This window comes from Callospermophilus lateralis, chromosome 4, assembly GCF_048772815.1.
Source record: "Callospermophilus lateralis isolate mCalLat2 chromosome 4, mCalLat2.hap1, whole genome shotgun sequence".
In the NCBI taxonomy this organism is placed as follows: domain Eukaryota; kingdom Metazoa; phylum Chordata; class Mammalia; order Rodentia; family Sciuridae; genus Callospermophilus; species Callospermophilus lateralis.
The window spans coordinates 126,955,544-126,962,365 of record NC_135308.1 but is presented as its reverse complement, the minus strand read 5'-3'; the positions used below and the strand labels follow the sequence as shown (position 1 = coordinate 126,962,365).

Sequence of the window (6,822 nt, the reverse complement as noted above, 5' to 3'; positions counted from 1 at the left end):
GGGATATATGCAAATCTATATGGGCCATGGTCAACTGGAATGGACTTGGCCTTTCTCAAAATCTATTAATATGTCCAATGTCAGTTAAAAAACAGTCTATGCATTAGCAGAAATGCTGTTCTTTTTATAGTTATCTTTTATGAACTGCTTGTTAAAGGTTTGTATTTTTCAACACATTTCTGAATATTCATCCTTATATATTATAAAATATGTTAGTTTATCCTTCCAAACTGGTTTTTTTTTTTTTTGCAATTAATTTAATAGAAAACCTACAGAGAAAATTATGTCAGTTTCTACAACGTATTTTCAGAACTAATAAAATGTGACTCTAGCAAAACATTCTGATAAATAACAAAGCTATTTCCATGTTCATGGTCAATAGTAGTGTGAGTTCCATATAATGACTCATCCTAAACACAGATGCTCCTTCTAGCCCAGCAGTCTCTCCAAAAAATTTTATAAGTTGTAGCTGAATTGTTGAAATTCTTTTTTTTTAAATTTAAACTGTTGCTATCCTTCAATTCCTATGACTACTCTCTGTAAGCATAAATAACATCCCTTGAATACCCTCCAACTCTCCTGCTCTCCAGCCCCAGTAAGGAATTTATCCCACTTATGTTATTAGAGACCTAAAATGATGACAGCCTGCCACCTCATTGCTATCTAGAAAAATTTTAGAGGGAATCTGAACGTCTTGAAAGGAGTAAGGAATGAAGTAAGAAGTTGCAAGGAGCCAACTTTGCCAGCCCTGCCAGGAAGAGCACCTTGAGTTAAGAGATGCCCTTTGATGTGAAAAATGCTGCCCATGTCAGCTTCCTCTGTAAGATAACCTCTTGGTACTCAGCATTTTATACACAGCTGTGTATTAGAATCCCCTGAGAAGCTTGTTTTGTTTTTTCCCTTTTAAAAAATATGGAACGCTTCACGAATTTGCATGTCATCCTTGTGCAGGGCCATGCTAATCTTCTCTGTATCGTTCCAGTTTTAGTATATGTGCTGCCAAAGTGAGCACGAGAATCTTTTTTTAAAATACAGGTTCTTAGATCCTCTCCTCCAGACACAGGAACCTGTATTTTTAAGCTGTTCCCTGGTGATTATAAAATAGGGTGATGAGCATTGCCAAGCTGATAAAAACTGCCTAGTCACTCACTTTCAATGTTTACTCATTGGCCATTCATTCAAGAAGTATTTGCTGAGTGTTCTCATAGAGTTATGTTATAAGATGCAACTTGGTGTGCTGAAAAAATCCTTGGACTTGGAATCAATTAATTTACATTCTGGTTTCATCCTTGTTACCAACTGCTAAATATTTTAACTTTTGTGAGCCTTAATTTCCTTAAGCTTAAACTGAATGATTACTACAATGCTTTCTCCCTGTTAAATGATATTCACAAGTAGACAAAATTTATTATAAATGTAACGGCCCTTCTGTCTTTATCACACATATACAACTTTCTCTCAAAAAATAGTATTGCTAGAAGAAACACATGACCTAGAATCTTTCTATAATTACAGAAATGAAAGATATTTATTTGATATTTCAGCATGAGATATTTTCCCAGAGAGATCTATCAGCTACATAAAAATATTTGTCATATATGTAAGCAGTGTTAAAATATGTCTTTTCTCAAAAATGAAAAAAAAAGTGCATTCCCAAAAAGAAATTGCATCCAAACTTACCTCCCAATGAGTAAAAATAGGACTAAAGGGTATATTGAGATCTCCTGGAACATTAGCAGACGTACTGTTAAATATGAAAGAACTCAAAAAAGTCACGTCTTGGAGTCTGGGAAGCTTTGTGGTCAGCTTGTTGTAATTTTCCATCTCATGTTTCTGGGAGGGCTGGCAGTAAGTGTTTCCTGATGGGTTCCTTCTTTCTTTGCATATTTTAAGGCTATTTCTATCCACTATGAACACATTCATGTATATTTTTCTTATTAAAAATTTTCCCCTGTCTTATAGCCAACTTCTCCAACCAGGCTTCAGGCAGCATTTGGCTGTAGAAATGATTCCTTTCCAATTTCTCCTTACATGGAAAGGGAGTCTTCTCTCTCTAAAGTTGCTCTCCAGTCTTTGTCTCCTTTTCCTTTCCTCAGTTGAAACTGACCTGGAAAGGATGTAACTGCAATCATTTTGGAGTGAACTTCAATTAATAAATTATACTTTCTGGGTATATCTGTATCTTCAGCTTTATTGAGAAAATAAAGGCTTTGTCTCTCTGATAATGAGGTACCAGAAAAGGCTTTGTGTGTAGTGAGACCTATTAACGTGGCTCTGATCTCTGGGTGGGGGTAGGCTATCCCAACATGATGTCACATGGCACACATAGCCCAGCACAGCCCTGCTTTCTTTCTTTTTTTTAAATTTTTTAATATTTATTTTTTAGTTGTAGTTGGACACAATACCTTTATCTTATTTATTTTTTATGTGGTGCTGAGGATCAAACCCAGGGCCTCGCATATGCTAAGCAAACGCTCTACCACTGAGCCACAACCCCAGCCCACAGCCCTGCTTTCTGTATACTGAACACTGTGGCAGAAGCTGAATTGCCCCAACATCTTGGGGTTGGGGGGTTACTTTTCCCCTCTCCTGCATATTTGTGAGGATATTTTTGCAGAGAATAAGTTATTGGAATCTTAGTATTTGGAGACTGAAATTCATCAAAACTCGTGGTTAACATTTTTTCTCCTGGTCTACACCATTCACAGGCACAAATTGCCTTTTCAGAAAAAATCTCTTTCTCTTTCAAGGGAGGGGACAAGCATCTCCTTGTGGAAACTGTGATCCAAACAAACTTCCTGAGTACAAACACAGGTCAAAAGAGCTACTTGGGCCAGATCCAGGATTGTGCAGGAACTTATACAATTGATGGATCTCTTTAAAAAGAGAATACATGCTGATGAATAAAACATTAGATGAGAAAGGAAATCACAAATTTTTTAAAAGCTCATGAATACCACAAATGTTATAAAGTTCAAAAATTATCAGAATATCATTATGAATCAATTGCTTGACACACCTCTGTTCATTTTTCCTACCTGTTTTGGCTGTACTCTTTAATTACCTCTTCACTATAATTTTGTAATTATTTTCTAATTGAAGATAATCAAAAAATAATTTGATCTTTCCTCCAGCATAGTTGAGCTAAGTGTTTTATTGGCTTAGAAAAGCTTCTTTCAGTTTTATAATTATTATTAGTAAAGTCATGTTAATTTTTAAGATTATTGTCAAATTTGGAAAAACCTCTTGAGTTTCTTTCACATCTGTGCTATAAGCTTCTCAGGGCATTTAAGTTTTCTAGAACAGAGACTAACTTAAAGTAACCAGTTAGTAATTGATGTTCTCGTTGTAGTTGTGTAGAACAACTTTTGAATAATAATTTTTATGTTATTTTTATAGGTATTGGTATTTCATATTGTATCAGTCTGGGTAGAATGAGGAGATAAAACCACACAGTAGTTCAATAGGCAAAGCTTATTCAAAACAAACAAAACAAAACAAAAAAAACTACATTATCTCGGAGCTGAGATTTGCACAACCAAGACTGAGATACAGACATTGTTGGAGGGTGTGACTGTGAGTGCTGAATGGCAGGGATATTGCTGGGCTTCTCACTGGTAGAACTTGCTGGAACTTTGCCCTGTTCAGTGTTGGTGAAAGCTGGTCTGGGGAGGTGTCTCATTCGAGACACTCCTTTGCAGAGTTGTCCTAGGAACTTACCAGAGGGAGCTGCAGGCTGTTGTGCATTGCAAATGCCAGGCACTGGAGAAGCTGCTGGCACTGCAGGAACCACGCCCAGGAAACCTTATATCTGCAGGAATCTGATCTGGAGATGCTGTATGTGGAAGTCCTCTGTGCTACAGCAACTGTCTCAGCACATCAGAGCCAGTGAGCTCATCTTTTCCCCCTGCAGTGTCTTCCCAGCACCTTCTCATCATGAAGTTTCAGTACCAATTGGCAAAGGAAAATCATTTTCAGGGCTCTGATCCATTTTTCAAAATGCAGTTATAAAAAAAGGCAGTACATTATCAACCACACATATGTCAAATTGGTGAGAAATTCACATCTTTATCATGTGATCTACTCATCTTTACTAGTTGAACTGTCAAACAATCCAAGAGTCTTGTTTCTTCCTCTTTTTGAGTTACTTCTTTTGTTATACTCTTGAAAACATTTTGATACCATTTGCCTCTGGATATCAGAATTATTTCCATTGATTATATTGTTGTTCTTTATCCTTTTTGATTCATAGTCCATTGATTTTTAATATATTTTTATTTGTTCTTATTAGTTATACATGATAGTAGAATGTATTTTGACATATTATACATATATGGAATATAAGTTCTCACTCTTCTGGTTGTACATAGTGTAGAATTATGTTGGTTGTGTAATCATATATGCACATAGGATAGTAATGTCCAATTCATTCTACTATTTTCCTATTCCCATTTCCCCTCTCTTCCCTTAATTCTCCTTTGTCTAATCCAAAGTACTTCTATTTTTCCCTATTCCTACCTGAGTTAGCTATTTCTCCATATATCAGAGAAACATTCAGCCTTTGGTGTTTTGACATTGGCTTACTTCACTTAGCATGATATTGTCCAGTTCCATCCACTCACTGGTGAATGCCATAATTTCATTCTTTTTTACGACTGATTAATATTCCATTGTGTATATATATACCACAATTTCTTAATCCATTCATCTGTTGAAGGACATCTAGGTTGGTTCCATAGATAGCTATTGTGAATTGAGTTTCTATAAACATTGATGTGGCTGTGTCACTATAGTATGCTGATTTTAAATTCCCTGGGTATAAACCTAGGAGTGGAATAACTAGGTTAAATAGTGGTTCTATTCCAAGTTTTCTGAGGAATCTCCATATTGTTTTCCAGAGAGAGCATTTACACCAATTTGCAGTCCCATGAGCAATGTATGAGTGCACCTTTTTCCCCAATGACATTCTTCATAGAAATAGGAAAAGCAGTCATGAAATTCATTTGGAAAAATTAGAGACCCAGAATAGCCAAAGCAACCCTTAGTAAGGAAAGTGAAGTAGGAGGCATCACAATACCATACTTAAAATTATACTACAGACCTATAGTAACAAAAATGGCATGGCATTGGCACCAAAACAGACATAAAAACCAATGGAACAGAATATAAGACACAGAGGCAGACACACATAAAAACTGTTATCTCATACCAGACAAAGATGCCATAAACATATATTGGAGAAAAGATAGCCTCTTCAACAAATGGTGCTGGGAAAACTGAAAATTCATATATAGCAAAATGAAACTAAACCCCTATCTCTCACCCTGTAAAAAACTCAACTCAAAGTAGATTAAGGACTTAGGCATTAGATCAGGGACCCTGGTGCTTAATAGAAGAAAAAGTAGGCCCAAATCTTTATCTTGTTGGCTTAGGAACTGACTTCCTTAACAAGACACCTAAGGCACAAGAAGTAAAATCAAAAATCAATAAATAAGATGGAATCAAACTAAAAATCTTCTTCAGAGCAAAGGAAACAATCAAGAACGTGAAGAGAGAGCCTACAGAATGGGAGAAAATCTTTGCCACCTGCACCTCAGATAGAGCATTAATCTCTAGGATATATAAAGAACTCAAAAAACATAACATCAAAAAAAAAAAAAAACCCAAATAATAAATGGACAAAGGAAATGAACAGGCACTTCACAGAAGAAGAAATACAATTTGCCAACAAAAATAAATGAAAAAATATTCAACACTTGTAGCAGTTAGAGAAATGCAAATTAAAAACTACACTGAGATTTCATCTCCCTCCAGTCAGAATGGAATGATCAAGAATACAAGCCCAATGATTTTTATCAGAGTGGTCTCAGTTCTTTAGTAAATAAATTTAAAGCTGACCAAAAAATATGCCCTTCATATTCCTCTCCTAGTCATGGTCCCTTCATAGCCCTCCCTTACCCACAGTTTTGCTTCATATGGTTTTTCAGTCACCTGCAGTCAATTGTGATCCAAAATAATATTAAGTGGAAAGTTCCAGAAATAAACAATTCATAAGCTTTAAACTGTGTGCCATTTCTGAGTAGTATGATGAAATCTCATACCATCCTGCTCCATAGTTCCTGGATGTGAGTCATCTCTTTCTCCCTTTGTCTACGCTGTGTGTGCTACCCACCCACAAGTCACTTAGCTGACCTCTCAGTTATCAGACCACTATCATGGTATTGCAGTGCTTGTGTCCAAATGACTCTTATTTTACTTATTAATGGCCCAGAACACAAAATTAGTGACACAAAGGAGGCTGTAAGGCATAACAAATGGTAGAACACATCACCTTCGGTACTATGTTGCAACACTGCAGGGTCGTGTTATATACAGTGTTTGGTACTCTTCAAGGTTTCAGGCACCCACTGGATGGAGGTCTTAGGATATATCTCTTACAGGTGAGCAAGGGAACTGCTATATAACCAAATTAGCAGTCTATAATTTCTTGAAATTTATTGAAATAATAAAAAAGACTTTCCAGTTTTCAGTGAAAATGACCTTCTCAGCTCAACTTTCCTTAGGTAAATTCTAAAAATGCCCATGGCCATTCCAATGTCACCTGACATTGTGAAAAAATCTAATAGATGGGAAATCTGGGTGGAAAGAAACGGTGGTTAAAATATATTACATTGGCAAATTTTAGAAAAACATGTAATCATGTAAAAACAGGTGCCCGTGTAAAACGATATAGCTACATAGCCTCAGAACCTGACCACGGGTCAGTTTTTTTCTCTGTCATACTTAACTCTCTGGTAAGCAAGCAAACAAAAAGAAACACAG

At 36.1% G+C, this 6,822-nt stretch overlaps 1 non-coding gene across 1 annotated transcript; it reads right to left on the bottom strand.

Annotated features, from left to right (window-relative positions):
* Positions 1–906: 906 nt before the first annotated feature.
* LOC143398780 (U6 spliceosomal RNA) lies at positions 907–1,012 on the bottom strand. Its single transcript, XR_013091364.1, has one exon. It is a non-coding gene; the product is annotated as a U6 spliceosomal RNA (small nuclear RNA).
* Positions 1,013–6,822: the final 5,810 nt, after the last annotated feature.